The sequence below is a fragment of the Cryptomeria japonica genome, chromosome 7 (genome assembly GCF_030272615.1).
Source record: "Cryptomeria japonica chromosome 7, Sugi_1.0, whole genome shotgun sequence".
In the NCBI taxonomy this organism is placed as follows: Eukaryota; Viridiplantae; Streptophyta; class Pinopsida; order Cupressales; family Cupressaceae; genus Cryptomeria; species Cryptomeria japonica.
In genome coordinates, this window is record NC_081411.1 from 648,470,336 (window position 1) to 648,488,117 (window position 17,782).

At 38.0% G+C, this 17,782-nt stretch overlaps 2 pseudogenes; both read right to left on the reverse strand.

Annotated features, from left to right (window-relative positions):
* Positions 1-2,737: 2,737 nt before the first annotated feature.
* LOC131856886 (uncharacterized) lies at positions 2,738-8,051 on the reverse strand (annotated as a pseudogene).
* Positions 8,052-11,162: 3,111 nt separating this feature from the next.
* Positions 11,163-17,137, reverse strand: LOC131856887 (uncharacterized; annotated as a pseudogene).
* Between the last annotated feature and the right edge of the window lie 645 nt (positions 17,138-17,782).

Here is a 17,782-nt window from a genome sequence, read left to right on the forward strand (position 1 = left end):
TTGGTAGTTTTTTTAGTCATATATTGTTTTTTTTGTACTAGTGTTGGTTATTGAAGTACAAAGAGTTTGATGGTGGGAGGGCATATTTGGGTGATGACTCTCACCTAAAGGTTGTTGGTTGTGGAAGAGTTAAGATTCAATTCCCGGATGGTAGAGAAAATGGGTATGATGGTGTCCTACATATCCTTGGTTTGACACATAGCTTACTTTTAGTTAGCAAGCTAAGTGATGCAGATGTGGAGGTTGTTTTCTCACAAGGTGGATGCAAGATGACAAGAGGCTCTATGGTGCTTACTAAGGGTGTTTGGATTGACACCTTGTATACGTTGGATGCATGCACAGTTCAGTGTAATAGTGCTTGTATGAAGTCCAAGAATAGGGATTTGGATTCTTTATCCTCACCATCAAATCGAGAAAAAGGAAGATTGTTATTTCAACATCTGATGGTTGTTCTTTTTAGGTACCTAAAGGTGCAAATTCTTTGGATATGAAGCTCCCAACTGAGAAGACAATTCTATGACACCAAAGACTTGGTCACATTGGTGAGAAGGGTCTTAGAGCCCTAAAAAATAAGAGCCTTGTTGGAGGCTTTGATGATTGTAATATTGAGTTTGACTTTTGCTAACATTGTGCTTATTGTAAACAACATCATGTTTCTTTTTATTGCAGGTCTCATAAGTCTTCAGGGGCTTTGGATTATATTCATTCAGATATGTTTGGTCTTGTTAATATTTCTTGAATATGTAGATCTATTTATTTTGACTCTTTCATGGATGGCTATAATAGTTAAGGACATTTGTGTATTTTTTCATAATTAAATTAAATTTTTTTATTTGGTTTAAGGAATTCAAATCCTTGGTTGAAAATTAGACTACTAGAAAAATTAAGTGTTTGAGGACTAACAATGGCAATGAGTTTTGTTCAGCAGAATTTGATAGATTTTGTAAGAACCATGAGATTGAGAGACATAAGACAACTCCATACACCCCACAACAAAATGGAGTTGCATAGAGGATGAACATAACACTGATGGAGAGGGATATGAGTATGCAAGTGGTGATGGGATAGAACAATTTTTTTGTGATGAAGCTGTTAAGACTCAAATTTGCACCCTACTAAACTACAAGTTTAGTAATTTGGCCTAACATGGGATTCACTTCTGCATGTGGGCAATGCGCAACTTGAAATGAAACCTCCGGTTCCTAGGCCGGTTCCTATTGGATAAATCGCCTATTTGCTCTTCTAACAACTGAAAACTTGGTAGGAAAAGGGAAGAGAAAAGGGAACAATAAAAATAAACTAAGTAACTAGGTGATTCACCAAACTTTGAGGGAAACTAAAATGATAATGACAGGTCTCTTATTGCAAAAAATTCTATTTTAGTGGGTAACACTTCTGTTCTATATAGGCCTGCATAAATGTTTCAGAGAAAGGTCCTAGACTGAGCAATCAAGGAAAATATATATTCACATGAAAGCTCCATGTTCTTGTGGACACAAACTGCAACCTGCAAACAAAATACACTTCTGCAACTAGGCTCTTGATGAGACAAAATAACAAGGAATAATACAATTCACTGGTTACCTCTATCAATCATGCTATGAACACAAAGATACAGAAAGAAAAGAAGGCTTGAAAAAGAAACATAATAAAACCTTGCTCCAAAAGATGCTGTCATCATATATTCAGTCTCCAAGATTGAGTTACAGAAATTATACAAGAAAATATGCTAAGGACAAAATGTTGTCACAAGAGCCTTCTCTGCATAATCAGAACTCACTACAAATGAAGTGTCTTCAGGCACTAAGTACAAAAAACCCCAACTGATTTGGGTCGGATGCAAGAAAAATGCCTCAAAAAGAGGAGTCTAGAAGACACCAAAAAGGGCTATAAACCTGGAAAAGTCTTCCTTAATAAATAATCAACCCAAAAGAGCACTAGAAACAGCCTCAAAACACTTAACCAAGTAATAAAAGCTCCCCAAAATGGTGGAAAAGTCCAACTTCGACCCTTTACCTAAAATTGCTCCAACCTCCCTAGATTTGCTCCATTTGGTTTCAAACAACCTCATGTTCCTATAAAGATGCTCTTGTCTCCAAAAATATCTCAACTCCTTTTGAATGCTTCCCAAGTGGTTATGAGTGATCCTATATGCTCTCCTTATGTCTCCAAACTGAAAAGACTTCTTCTTCAAAACTAAGTCAAAAGACTTAGTCTCCTTCTTGCATATGAGTATACCTTTTACATTTCGAATAATAATATTTAATTACAATTTATAATTGCATTGTAATTAAATACTTTTTACAAATAAATACCAGTCTTGGACCAAAAATGAAAACAAAAATATAATAAAAGTAAGACATATTTGATATATTAATAAACATTTATTTATCAAATATGTTTGATTTTTATCATATTGAATAAAATAAAGCCCAGCGGACTTGAGGAAGAATTATCAAATATAACAAAGGGTTTTATAACCCTAAAAATATCTCACTCCCATCGCATTTTTCATTTTGCAAAATGAAAACCATTTAGAAGGTTCTCGAGGGTTTGGTGCCGCCATGGATGAAGGTGCTGGGTTTTCAATGGGCTTCTTTCTAAATGCAAATCTTTTCTCTACAGGTATGCTCGCACCACATTTACCAGGAAACTGACTGTGTTCATTTTTCACATCTTGCATACACTGCATTTTGCATATATTTTTACCAGAAGGATAACGCGCTGTGTCTGGTTTTTAACATTTTGCACACATTTTTTGCATACATTTTGCCACTATAGTAGTTGTTGAGTGCACATAGATCTCATCCATGTCTAGATGACCATCAATTAATGATCCCAATGACATTGCAGCAACCTGAGCAACTTTAACATCTAGTCCTTGTCCAAGTTCACATCCTGAATGATAAATGCTAATACTACAATCTGGATGAACATTCACCAAACAGATCATTTGCTGCGCCTCCCAGAAGGCATTAAACTTTACAGGTACCAAACTTATTCCTCTTTTCACCCATTGGTTCTGATCATTGAAAGTCTTCACGTCTTTGGTGCGGTTTTCATAATTGCTTGATGCCTTCACAGTATCAAAAACTAATTTTGCATTACAGTATATGAGTTCTTGACCAGAAAGTGCCATGTCTCCTTTAGTATACATATTGAGTTCCCGGACAATATCAGGCAGAAATCCTAGTGCATGTGCTATGTGCTCCATCACTGTTTCAATCATGACTGCTGTCTCAACAAATACCGGTCCTCTCATGTAGGTACATGCAGGCAAGTTAGTCTTGGCTATTTTTCCTTCAATTCTCCAGTTGGCAATGTTATATACCCCATCAATAAATAGTGGGATTGAACTCAAATCTGGATACTCAAAATCAAAGTGGGCTCCCTGGTTATTGAACACTTCCATCTGAATTGCTGAAATTTTTCCATTTTTCTGAGAAGCAACTTTATACTTGCACAAGTATGGACTTCGACCACCAACAAGCTGCATATTTGTATTTAGAGCAAGCAAGAGACGAACAGGTTTTTGAAGTTTATCAGCAGCCATTGCACATGCCATTGCGACTGGGGGCGTTCTATTTAACTTGGCACCATAAGCACCTCCAACACGTGCTATATTTACATTTACTTTGTGCTGCGGCCTGTTCAAGGCTACTGCAACACATTGTTGAACCTGTGAAGGGTTCTGAGTTGATGAGTAAACAGTCATACAACCCTCCTCACCAGGTATACATAAGGACCTTTGTGTTTCCAAATGAAAATGGTATTGATGACCTATACTAACCTCTCCTTCAACAATGACTTCGTCAGATCTAAATGAAGAAGCTACATTTCCTCTCTGAAATTCAAGAGCTCTGCTATCAAAGAATGAGTTGGACTTTATAGCATCTTCAATTGTGAGTATAGGCTTCACTACATCGGTATAAATAACATGTACAAGCTTTGAAGCTGCGTCTGCAATGGACTTTGTTTTTTCTACAATTAATCCCACAGCCTGGCCATAGTAGTGAACCCGTTTAGATGCAAAAACTAGTTCATAATCACTAACAAGATTACAATATCCATCTGCAGCTATTGTATCAGCAGAGAGAAACACAACAGCTCCTTTCTTTGAAAGGGCTTCCGAAGGGTCTATCTCCTTGATAGTTCCATTTGCTATTGTTGAAAGAACAAAAACTGCATGTAATCCATCTCCAGGTTTTAAATCATCTATGTACTCTACTTCCCCTGTGACCTGTGCTTGAGCTGATAATTTTGGGAGTGGCTGTGACACTGGATACTCTGATGGGTCCCCCTGATCAAAACTGATGGATCCTGATGAAATTGGTCGGATTTCCTTCTTAATTGCTGAACAAAGTCGGGCAGGTAGGAAATTTTTTGGGCCATAAAGAGAGGATAGCTTTGTAGAAAAATGTATCCACTAAAAAGGATCGATACTTTGAACGACCAAAAGAAGGATCGGGCATCAATTCTGTCTGCAAGAGCATTAAACATTCTTCCAATACCTTTGGATCTTGAGAGGATTTTCCTGTAAGCTTTTTTTTTTACTTGATGTACTCGTTGTGGGAATGGCTTGATGTCTCCATAAACAATGATTGGAGAGCTTAAAATTTTATCTGTCTGGGGATCAACTTCAAATTTAAATGCAGCAGTCACAATAGCATGAGCATTTACTCTTCTCAGAGCAACCTTCTGCCTAAAAAAAATGAGAATTGCTAGGTAATGCTGGAATATTTATCTCTGTTATCACCTTCCCATCCATGTCCATGCCAAAAAAAATTGCTCAATATTAACAAATTCAGGCAATCCGTTGCAGTAAGCAGAACATATTTTCATTCTTGTTTCAGCAGTCGTCACGATAGTTGCAAGGTCTGAAACAAAATCTGGATGTTCATGTGCCATCATCAAGTTCCCAACAACACTTCCAATATTGCGTACTTGAGGAGAAGCAACCTTGGTATGCTTAAGATCGGGATGAATCTCATCACCAAAAAAACGTGCCTGTTCTCCATAAAGAAATTTATATATCGAGTCCCCACCCTTACCCTTTCCACTAGGATCACCAGTCTGGGCAATGAAGTCCTTTTGCACTGAATGGAAAAGACAATTGTTGTAGTACTTGATTTTATATATTAGATTGTGTTTTATCCTTATTGAATTTCTGACTTTGGCACATGCTGGGATTGATCTTATGTAGAAATGAAGTTCGAGCACGGGCTCGTGACACTCATTCCTGTACCAGTTAATTCTGATTTCATTCAGCTCACTGTTTGAACATGCATTTAAGATTCAAATACTCTTTTTCTTTACCAACTTGCTGCATTGGATTGTTTATCTTCACGATGTGGTATTGACCCTTTTTTAAGTACTGTAAGGTTTCACATTGAAATAATATGTCCCTTAAAACAGTTTATTCATTAATATTTTCTTTTATGCATATCATGGATCGTAAAGTAAAAGATTTCATATTTAAAACAAACATGTCCCTTTAATGCTTCAGTTGGTTTTTTCATCATTCCACTTGATATTCTGAGATTAGTTACTCTAAAGGGTATGTCGGGCTCATACCCGAAGGGAGCCTCGGTCAGGGGCACATGCCAATTAGAGTAACTAATTATCTGCACATGAAACAAACACATTAGCATAAACATTTCTTTTTTCTGAAGCAGTGATTTGTCTTTATCTTTCCCGCCCTTTCAAAACAGAAATATGATAGGCTATAATAAATGATATGTCGTAGGATAATCTTTCATTTCTTAGATCGGTTGGATCTAACACCTCTTCTTTTTTGTGCAAGAAAGTAGGAGTTTTCAAAGTCTGAAGATCGAGAAAACATTCACAAGAGCAACGGGGCAATCAATAACCAGTCAAAGCAACCCAAGGCAATGACTGGTTATCCTCACACTCATTTTTTAATTCTATCCTTTTTTGTTTTGGATATGTAGGAAAGATAAGAATGCTAAGCTCACGGCTTGTGTGAGGTTTTAAGAAACTCAGTGTATATAAATATGCTTCAGATGCATGAACTCAATTTGTAATCTATCATTGTTTAATACAAATGAAAATATCCTCTTTTCCCTCTTTTTTCAACACTGCGATGTATCTTTATGTAAATGCAATCATTCGATAAATATGCATCCTCTGGCTAAAATTACATGGGCAATGAAATTTTAGATAACAATTTGGCGACTTCTACTGTATGTATGCCTGCTATACAGGATCCAGTAGCCTTAGAAATCCATTGGGCAGTGAGTCTTCTAGGAACAACTCTGGACTAGGGCAAATAGCTGAGATAAAATAGTGTAAAATAGAATTCCGAGTGTAGATTTATGGCTCTGGATAGCTTGGCTCCCCTATCCTGAGGGATAGGTGTACATTCATAATCTTATATTCTACTATTTTGTCTCAGTTATCTATCAGATTTGAATATTTAACAGCAACTTGTGTCAAAACACTTATTGAAAACAGGGAAACTAAAAGTTAGCTAGACATTACAGATACTAATAATAGGCAAGGTAGTATTAGGTGAGTGGGCTGGGTAATGAAGTTCTTCATGATGTATGCATGTTGAGTATACTCCAGCATATAGAATGCAGGATTTGATTACACAACCCCCTTAGTTGATATGAGCCTACTATTATTAGTATTTCTACTGCCTAGTCAACTGCAAACTGTGCAACAGCACTTAGGAACACCAAAACTGAAAGCAAATAGTGCAGCAGCACTTTATTCCTCCACTAATCTATTACTTATAAAATAGGACAGACCTCAAAACAAGGTTTGAGGTAAATACCGTTTACCGGTAATGGCAGATTTTCCCCTTCCAGCGTGGCCAGCTGAAAAGCATTGTGTTCCTTGCATTCTGTTATAACAAACGGACCTCCCCAAAACGAATCAAACTTGGTGTGCTTGCCTGGTCTGCTCTTGAGCTCATCCCACTTGAGTACAACATCTCCCACATTGAATTCCCTGGCTCTAGCTTTCCTATCAAAACTCTTCTTCACCCGCAACTGTTGAAACTCCATTGTTTGTCCCGCTTTTCTCCTACTTTCCTCCAATTCCATTAATTGTGCATAACGCACTTGCATAGGATCTTCTTCTTCAAATAACACCATCTGAGCGACCATATCTAGTGCTGGAAATTCTGTTTCTATTGATAACCTTGCTTCCTTCCCATAAACCAACCGATAAGGTGAGTTTCCAATAATTTGCTTTGGTGTGATTCTGTCCACCCACAAGGCTGCCTTCAGCTTTGAATGCCAATCACGTTGATTCTCTTGCAAAGTCCGTTTGATGATTCTGATTAAGTTCTTATTTGTGGACTCTGCCAATCCGTTGCCTTGAGGAGAATAATTTGAGCTAGTATTGAGATATATGTTGTGTTTAATAGCCCAATCAGTCACCCTTAAGCCTACAAAAGCGAGTGCATTGTCTGACATTATGGAGTCGGGAACTCCAAACCTGTTCACAATATCATCATAAAAATTAAGAACGGCTGTCTCATTAGCATCTTTCAGTGCTGCAGCCTCAGTCCATCTAGTAAAATAATCGGTTGCAGTAATGATCCACCGGTGGCCTGCACTTGACGGTGGATTAATAGGACCAATGAAATCAACACCCCACCTGTCAAAAGGTTGTTCTTCTTTTATAGGATGTAACGGTAGTGCTGGCAACCGTTCTTTTCCTGCAAACATAACACACTTAACACACCTCCTTACATATGCATGACAGTCCTTGAAAACATCTGGCCAATAGTAACCAACCCTTAGGATTTTATATGCATTAGTCCTGGGAGAGAAATGACCTCCCGAATGGCCATCATGGAATTCATGCAAGATCTTTGTAATCTGATTTGAATCAATGCATCGAAGGAGGACACCATTGTGATCTTTCCTATACAATATATCATTAATCAAGACAAAAGGGACTGATTGTAACCGATAGTACCTTCTTTTTGCCTTATCTAGGTTTGCTGGACACTCACTAGTCTTTAGAAAGTGAACCATATCCTGCAACCAGCTTGATGTACTGTTATCATCAGCCATCAAATCAATCACCAAAGCTGTTTCTACTCCTTCTTCTTTTCTTGAAATTTCATTTGTAACAATCTGTTCACACAAGCCTCTTCCTCTGACCAATTTAGTGACCTAGATGTCTAAGTCATATTCCATAACCCGTGTTATCCAACCAGCTCTTTTCTCATTGAGATCTTTACTGAGGAGAAACTCTTTTACACTTGGATGAGCAACCTTCAGGTGTACCCTGTTATGAGACAACAAGTGCCGAAACTTTTTAAGGCTCTTTACAACAGCAAGGACATGTTTTTCAACAAAGCTATACCTCTGCTCATAATCTTCCAATCCTTTGCTAAAAAATGCAATAGGCTGTTCCAATCCTTCTGTGTTTTTCTGGACCAGCATTGCAGAAATAGCCTCATAACCACCATATGCATACAAAATGAAATCTTTGCTAAAGTCTGGATTTACTAGAGCAGGTGCTGTTGCAAGTGATTCCTTGATAGTTTGAAAATTTAACTTTGCTTCTTTTGTCCAGTGGAAAACAACATTTTTCTTCAACATGGCTGTAAGTGGTTTCAATAAATCTGCAATATTAGGCAAGAAACGCCTAACAAAATTAATCCTCCCAATGAAAGATTTTAATCCCTTCTTATGATGCGGCAGGGATATCTCCAAGATTGCTGCTATTCTTTCCGGATCCACTGTGACACCTTGCTTAGAAACAACATAACCCAACAAGTTTCCTTCATGAACAGCAAACATGCATTTCTTAGGGTTGAGTGAAACACCAAACTCCTTGCAACGCTCAAAAATCTGCCTTAAGTGCCCAAGATGATCTACGGCCTTCTTAGAATAAACTGTGATATCATCAAGATAAACCAAAACAAACTGGTACATCAGATTACTAAATGCCATATCCATGGCTTTCTGGAATGTTGACCCTGCATTGGATAAACCAAAGGGCATTCTTTTGTAGGCCATGGTACCCCATTTAGTGGTAAAAGCTGTTTTATACTGATCTTCATTTCTGACCAGAATTTGGTTATATCCCGAATAACCATCTAGAAGTGAGAATCTTTCCGAACCAGCCACATACTGCAATATTTGTTCCATTGAAGGAAGGGGATGCCTATCCTTCAAGGATGCTCTATTCAGGTCTCTAAAATCGACACATAATCTAAGCTCTCCATTCTTTTTCCTAACAGGTACAAGATTGGACACCCAGCTGGTGTGTTTGATGGGAAAGATAATGCCACTTTCAATCAGCCTAAAAACTTCCTTTTGCATTAATGGTTCTATCTTTGGGTTGATAGGACGTTGCCTTTGTCTCACTGGCTTAGCATTTGGTTCTAACTCGATGGTATGCTGCGCTAATTCAGGATTGAAACCTTTCAAATCACCATATTCCCATGCAAAAATGTTTGCAAACTCTTGAAAAAGCTGAACATATGACTCCTTTTCAGTAGAGGAATTCACTTTACCTATCTTTAAGCTCTTCCCAGGTGCAACCTCCAACTCTTCATAATGCTCTTGCGAAACCATCAAACTGGTCTTATTCTTTTTAGCTTGATCATCTGAATTAAAAATTGACTCCAAGGTAACAAGAGCTTTAGGCAATTTATTTGACTTCAATTGAATGACTTGATCCTCATATTGTTGCTGAATTCTATTCTGATTTGAGGCAGCGAACATATCTTCCTCCAGCAGGAATTGTAAAATTTGTTCATCCGACTCAAACACTTGCCAATTAATATTATTATCCGGAATTGAGGGCCGGATAATAATCTTGATATGCTGCTGATCACAGGTCCCTTTTATACTGTTTGGTATATCATATTGGGCTCCAACTGCAGCTAACCGATCAGCATGCTGATTTCTACTTCTTGGAATAGCTATAATGTTAAATGCATCAAAAACTTCAATGGAATCCCAAACCCTGAGCTTGTATGCTTTTAAAGTATCATTTTTTACTGCATTCAAACCTCTAACTTGGTTAACAATTAGCTCGCTATCACCATGCACCTTGAGGTTTTTAATTCCACGTTTTCTTGCCCACTCTAAACCTTGAATCAGCCCTTCATACTCTGCTGTATTATTGGTACAGGCAAAACCAAACTTGAAAGCTGCATAATATTTTTCACCCTTAGGTGAAACAAGCATAACCCCACCTCCTGAACCATTCCTGCTTCGTGACCCGTCAAAAAACATCTCCCAAACATCATTCTGGGATTCAATATTAGCTTCCTGTCCTTTAACCAGATTAGGCATAATTAAACCAGCTTCTTGAAACATATAATTTCCCAAACCAGCATCCACAAGGATGCTAGTTTCATCTTCCAAAACATTCTTTGCTGCCCATTCATCTAACAGGACATCCGGTATTTCACTAACCTGAGTTACAGGCTCATGAACAACTGCATACTCATCATGCTCAAAAATCATACAATTAGCATTAATGATGTTAGGCGTATAAGGCTCTATATGATTCTTAGACAACAGTTCAGATTTGATAGTCACTTTGGTTCCATATCTAGTTCGGAACAACATGTGTGACCAATCGGATGATAAATATCCTCCTATTTTGGCAGTAAATTCTCTTGACAAACACAGGGCAAAATATGGGGGCAGATCTATGACATAAATATCTTGAGATATAGAGAAATTAGGACAAGCATGTAAGGTTAAACTAGCATCTTTGATAAAGCCTATAGTCCTAACAGCCGAACCATCAAGCTGTACTACGCCTTTCTCTAATAAATCATATTTTAGACCAAGTTGATCAGCAATCTTTTTAGGCATAACAGAGCATGTAGCTCCGCTATCCACCATGCAATTGTGTACCAAATTATCACCAATAATAAGAGAAACGTAAAACAGAGGAGGTTTCACGCTCTTACCTTGGATTGAAGTTGTTTCTTTCTTGCTGTTCCCCTTTTCGTCATTCTGGACGATAGTATTAGTCAACACAGCCTCCTTACCAGCATCAGCAAATGTCACCTTAGGAGGAATTTCTTCGTTCAATGCCTTCTTCAAACTATTGACTTGTCTAGGAATAGCTAAAGAATCCCACATGCTCATGGTAACATTCATCTTTTTCATGGTGTCCACAATGCTGTAAGGTACAGCTGAGTGTACTTTCTATTGTGTCTTGACAACAGACGTATCTGCATCCTTTTGAGACTGCTCCTTAGCTGCTGCAACAGGTACTTTCTTTAGAATGCTTGGTATTTGCGTTGTTTTGAATGACGATTCTTCGGTTGCAGGTCCTTTATCGTTCTCTGATGTTTGGCCTATGTCAAGAGCTCTTTTCTTAGCTCGAGTATTGGCTGCAATCGGTGAATCACCATTCATGCCATTAAATTCTTCATCTTGCCAGTTAAGTAAACCAGTTTCCATAGTATGCATATCCTGCTGTTGTTCAGGCACAGTTAGAGGTATATTCGGTTGTGAGCTTGCAGCATTTTGTACCATGAGAGCTTGATTTATCATGCCATTAGAGCATGTAGACTGATTATGAGCTTGGTTGCAAGGATAACACCAGTCTACCTCTGATATTAAATTTTTTTGAGCAGGTACAATGTCTCTTACTGCATTAGCAGCATTCAAAGGTGCTGGATTGTAAGGCTGATAAGACCTTTGATTAATATTTTGCCTCACACCTTGGTAATTATTCTGATAAGGCTGTCTATTCTGCTGGTACTGCTGATTGTAGCCTTGACTTGGTTGCTGAAAAGTTGGCCTTGGAGCTTGATAATGTTTCTTAAGACTTGTCAACTCATTTCCCAGAGTCTGCAAAATATTTTCTATCTTTTGCTGGCTGCTCCTTATCTCATGTATTTCATTTGACGTGCCTGCCACCATTGTTTCTTGAGGAGCAGCGATAGGCATTGCTGGTATAACAGGCAAAGAGGCAAGAGGTGGTATATTAATTGGCATGTCAGGTTGAATAGCCGGAAAATAAGGCATTGGAGGCCTAGGTGCTATCTTACCAGCCTGTATAAGGCTATTTTCTGCTCTAATAGCAATGCCATTGAATCATAACCGAGATATCACTATTCAAACTTTTTAGAAAATATAAAAATGCATGATCTGCACTTGGTCTTACCGCTGCTGGTATTCTTTTCCATGTTTTTTGAAAACGAGAGTTGAAATCTGTCATCTGCTCTTGAGGAGCACGCTTGATAGTTGTGAGCTGTTCCACCAGGGACAAGTGATCAGACTTGTCTTCAAAAAACTTGGTTAACAGATCCCCAAGTTCATCCCATGAGTTAACTGACCCCACAGCCAAAGTTCTGTACCATTCTAAAGCTTTTCCTTTCAAGGATGCTGCTAACAATTTCACAGCAACATCTTCTTCTGTAACGTGGTGCACATTACATAAACTTGCCACATCACGGATGTGGTCTATTGCCAGTGTTTGGCCTTCTCCAGTAAAATCAGGTAAGCCCTTTAGTGCTGCCAAAGGCACGTCATGATGCTGGGCAAAATTCAATGGGCTTCCTTGATCGAAAGGCACGAAGGCAAAGGCTCTTGGTAAGGCCATAGCACCAAGCTGAACTGATGTATTTGCTGCAGCAACTCTACAAGTAGGTGAGGCTGAATGTCTATCTCTTCGATTCTTGTTTTCAGCTTTACCTTTTCTTTGATAAACTCTTGTAGGAGGTAATGACTTGCCTCTTTTTGTATATACGGTTCTTTTGGCTCATCTTCCTTGTCTTTTTGGCGAAGAAAGCTGTAAGTATTCAAAGTCTTTGGAACTTCTAGTTTCAATTCTTCTCATAAGGCAAAAAAATTATGCTCACTTGATCTTTTCACCAGGGAGTCGCCAGATACACAAATTTATATCCTCTTACAGGTCTTATTATACTGACAGTGCATCAAAATCAGCATAAAATATGAAAATGAACCTCCTTTAAGGTCCCACCGGGCGTGCCAAAACTATTAAGGCTCAAATTTGCACCCTACTAAACTACAAGTTTAGTAATTTGGCCTAACATGGGATTCACTTCTGCATGTGGGCAATGCGCAACTTGAAATGAAACCTCCGGTTCCTAGGCCGGTTCCTATTGGATAAATCGCCTATTTGCTCTTCTAACAACTGAAAACTTGGTAGGAAAAGGGAAGAGAAAAGGGAACAATAAAAATAAACTAAGTAACTAGGTGATTCACCAAACTTTGAGGGAAACTAAAATGATAATGACAGGTCTCTTATTGCAAAAATTTCTATTTTAGTGGGTAACACTTCTGTTCTATATAGGCCTGCATAAATGTTTCACAGAAAGGTCCTAGACTGAGCAATCAAGGAAAATATATATTCACATGAAAGCTCCATGTTCTTGTGGACACAAATTGCAACCTGCAAACAAAATACACTTCTGCAACTAGGCTCTTGATGAGACAAAATAACAAGGAATAATACAATTCACTGGTTACCTCTATCAATCATGCTATGAACACAAAGATACAGAAAGAAAAGAAGGCTTGAAAAAGAAACTTAATAAAACCTTGCTCCAAAAGATGCTGTCATCATATATTCAGTCTCCAAGATTGAGTTACAGAAATTATACAAGAAAATATGCTAAGGACAAAATGTTGTCACAAGAGCCTTCTCTGCATAATCAGAACTCACTACAAATGAAGTGTCTTCAGGCACTAAGTACAAAAAACCCCAACTGATTTGGGTCGGATGCAAGAAAAATGCCTCAAAAAGAGGAGTCTAGAAGACACCAAAAAGGGCTATAAACCTGGAAAAGTCTTCCTTAATAAATAATCAACCCAAAAGAGCACTAGAAACAGCCTCAAAACACTTAACCAAGTAATAAAAGCTCCCCAAAATGGTGGAAAAGTCCAACTTCGACCCTTTACCTAAAATTGCTCCAACCTCCCTAGATTTGCTCCATTTGGTTTCAAACAACCTCATGTTCCTATAAAGACGCTCTTGTCTCCAAAAATATCTCAACTCCTTTTGAATGCTTCCCAAGTGGTTATGAGTGATCCTATATGCTCTCCTTATGTCTCCAAACTGAAAAGACTTCTTCTTCAAAACTAAGTCAAAAGACTTAGTCTCCTTCTTGCATATGAGTATACCTTTTACATTTCGAATAATAATATTTAATTACAATTTATAATTGCATTGTAATTAAATACTTTTTACAAATAAATACCAGTCTTGGACCAAAAATGAAAACAAAAATATAATAAAAGTAAGACATATTTGATATATTAATAAACATTTATTTATCAAATATGTTTGATTTTTATCATATTGAATAAAATAAAGCCCAGCGGACTTGAGGAAGAATTATCAAATATAACAAAGGGTTTTATAACCCTAAAAATATCTCACTCCCATCGCATTTTTCATTTTGCAAAATGAAAACCATTTAGAAGGTTCTCGAGGGTTTGGTGCCGCCATGGATGAAGGTGCTGGGTTTTCAATGGGCTTCTTTCTAAATGCAAATATTTTCTCTACAGGTATGCTCGCACCACATTTACCAGGAAACTGACTGTGTTCGTTTTTCACATCTTGCATACACTGCATTTTGCATATATTTTTACCAGAAAGATAACGCGCTGTGTCTGGTTTTTAACATTTTGCACACATTTTTTGCATACATTTTGCCACTATAGTAGTTGTTGAGTGCACATAGATCTCATCCATGTCTAGATGACCATCAATTAATGATCCCAATGACATTGCAGCAACCTGAGCAACTTTAACATCTAGTCCCTGTCCAAGTTCACATCCTGAATGATAAATGCTAATACTACAATCTGGATGAACATTCACCAAACAGATCATTTGTTGCGCCTCCCAGAAGGCATTGAACTTTACAGGTACCAAACTTATTCCTCTTTTCACCCATTGGTTCTGATCATTGAAAGTCTTCACGTCTTTGGTGCGGTTTTCATAATTGCTTGATGCCTTCACAGTATCAAAAACTAATTTTGCATTACAGTATATGAGTTCTTGACCAGAAAGTGCCATGTCTCCTTTAGTATACATATTGAGTTCTCGGACAATATCAGGCAGAAATCCTAGTGCATGTGCTATGTGCTCCATCACTGTTTCAATCATGACTGCTGTCTCAACAAATACCGGTCCTCTCATGTAGGTACATGCAGGCAAGTTAGTCTTGGCTATTTTTCCTTCAATTCTCCAGTTGGCAATGTTATATACCCCATCAATAAATAGTGGGATTGAACTCAAATCTGGATACTCAAAATCAAAGTGGGCTCCCTGGTTATTGAACACTTCCATCTGAATTGCTGAAATTTTTCCATTTTTCTGAGAAGCAACTTTATACTTGCACAAGTATGGACTTCGACCACCAACAAGCTGCATATTTGTATTTAGAGCAAGCAAGAGACGAACAGGTTTTTGAAGTTTATCAGCAGCCATTGCACATGCCATTGCGACTGGGGGCGTTCTATTTAACTTGGCACCATAAGCACCTCCAACACGTGCTATATTTACATTTACTTTGTGTTGCGGCCTGTTCAAGGCTACTGCAACACATTGTTGAACCTGTGAAGGGTTCTGAGTTGATGAGTAAACAGTCATACAACCCTCCTCACCAGGTATACATAAGGACCTTTGTGTTTCCAAATGAAAATGGTATTGATGACCTATACTAACCTCTCCTTCAACAATGACTTCGTCAGATCTAAATGAAGAAGCTACATTTCCTCTCTGAAATTCAAGAGCTCTGCTATCAAAGAATGAGTTGGACTTTATAGCATCTTCAATTGTGAGTATAGGCTTCACTACATCGGTATAAATAACATGTACAAGCTTTGAAGCTGCGTCTGCAATGGACTTTGTTTTTGCTACAATTAATCCCACAGCCTGGCCATAGTAGTGAACCCGTTTAGATGCAAAAACTAGTTCATAATCACTAACAAGATTACAATATCCATCTGCAGCTATTGTATCAGCAGAGAGAAACGCAACAGCTCCTTTCTTTGAAAGGGCTTCCGAAGGGTCTATCTCCTTGATAGTTCCATTTGCTATTGTTGAAAGAACAAAAACTGCATGTAATCCATCTCCAGGTTTTAAATCATCTAAGTACTCTACTTCCCCTTTGACCTGTGCTTGAGCTGATAATTTTGGGAGTGGCTGTGACACTGGATACTCTGATGGGTCCCCCTGATCAAAACTGATGGATCCTGATGAAATTGGTCGGATTTCCTTTTTAATTGCTGAACAAAGTCGGGCAGGTAGGAAATTTTTTGGGCCATAAAGAGAGGATAGCTTTGTAGAAAAATGTATCCACTAAAAAGGATCGATACTTTGAACGACCAAAAGAAGGATCGGGCATCAATTCTGTCTGCAAGAGCATTAAACATTCTTCCAATACCTTTGGATCTTGATAGGATTTTCCTATAAGCTTTTTTTTTTACTTGATGTACTCGTTGTGGGAATGGCTTGATGTCTCCATAAACAATGATTGGAGAGCTTAAAATTTTATCTGTCTGGGGATCAACTTCAAATTTAAATGCAGCAGTCACAATAGCATGAGCATTTACTCTTCTCAGAGCAACCTTCTGCCTAAAAAAAATGAGAATTGCTAGGTAATGCTGGAATATTTATCTCTGTTATCACCTTCCCATCCATGTCCATGCCAAAAAAAATTGCTCAATATTAACAAATTCAGGCAATCCGTTGTAGTAAGCAGAACATATTTTCATTCTTGTTTCAGCAGCCGTCAGGATAGTTGCAAGGTCTGAAACAAAATCTGGATGTTCATGTGCCATCATCAAGTTCCCAGCAACACTTCCAATATTGCGTACTTGAGGAGAAGCAACCTTGGTATGCTTAAGATCGGGATGAATCTCATCACCAAAAACACGTGCCTGTTCTCCATAAAGAAATTTATATATCGAGTCCCCACCCGTACCCTTTCCACTGGGATCACCAGTCTGGGCAATGAAGTCCTTTTGCACTGAATGGAAAAGACAATTGTTGTAGTACTTGATTTTATATATTAGATTGTGTTTTATCCTTATTGAATTTCTGGCTTTGGCACATGCTGGGATTGATCTTATGTAGAAATGAAGTTCGAGCACGGGCTCGTGACACTCATTCCTGTACCAGTTAATTCTGATTTCATTCAGCTCACTGTTTGAACATGCATTTAAGATTCAAATACTCTTTTTCTTTACCAACTTGCTGCATTGGATTGTTTATCTTCACGATGTGGTATTGACCCTTTTTTAAGTACTGTAAGGTTTCACATTGAAATAATATGTCCCTTAAAACAGTTTATTCATTAATATTTTCTTTTATGCATATCATGGATCGTAAAGTAAAAGGTTTCATATTTAAAACAAACATGTCCCTTTAATGCTTCAGTTGGTTTCTTCATCATTCCACTTGATATTCTGAGATTAGTTACTCTAAAGGGTATGTCGGGCTCATACCCGAAGGGAGCCTCGGTCAGGGGCACATGCCAATTAGAGTAACTAATTATCTGCGCATGAAACAAACACATTAGCATAAACATTTCTTTTTTCTGAAGCAGTGATTTGTCTTTATCTTTCCTGCCCTTTCAAAACAGAAATATGATAGGCTATAATAAATGATATGTCGTAGGATAATCTTTCATTGCTTAGATCGGTTGGATCTAACACCTCTTCTTTTTTGTGCAGGAAAGTAGGAGTTTTCAAAGTCTGAAGATCGAGAAAACATTCACAAGAGCAACGGGGCAATCAATAACCAGTCAAAGCAACCCAAGGCAATGACTGGTTATCCTCAC